The sequence below is a fragment of the Falco punctatus genome (assembly GCF_963210335.1).
Source record: "Falco punctatus genome assembly, chromosome: 9".
Lineage (NCBI taxonomy): Eukaryota > Metazoa > Chordata > Aves > Falconiformes > Falconidae > Falco > Falco punctatus.
The window spans coordinates 51,003,090-51,003,460 of NC_137589.1; the positions used below are offsets into that span (position 1 = coordinate 51,003,090).

General features: G+C 48.2%; 1 protein-coding gene across 1 annotated transcript in view; it reads left to right on the top strand.

Moving 5' to 3' along the window:
• The window catches only part of PAPPA (pappalysin 1), a 420,169-nt gene that overhangs the window by 183,281 nt on the left and 236,517 nt on the right, over positions 1-371 (top strand). The gene's annotated exons all lie outside the window — the stretch shown is intronic.

A 371-nucleotide genomic window follows, 5' to 3' on the forward strand; every position in this document is an offset into this window, starting at 1 on the left:
CTATCAGTGAGGAGCGTATGGGGTAAACATGTCTCTTTTTGTACAGGGCAACTGAGTCAGTTAATGAAAAAGATGAGCAATTTGGATAGAAAAAGGACATCGAGATGGCAGTGGAAACTGACAGTATGAGCTGACCCTGTTTGGTGGAAAGAAATAATGCTGGTGGGAGGACTGGAGTCACCTCACCATTCCTTGTGTGTTGCACTGGCTGCAGTGGAGGATTTTTGCCAGCACACTGGATGCAGAGCTGGGAGAAAAAGTGAACAAGTTGCCAGGGGCTGTCTGGATGGGAAGCGTGAGCCATCACACCAGCTATTTGGCAGTCGAGGAACCCATCTGCAGAAACCAGGCCTTCTCTGAAATGTGAGTTA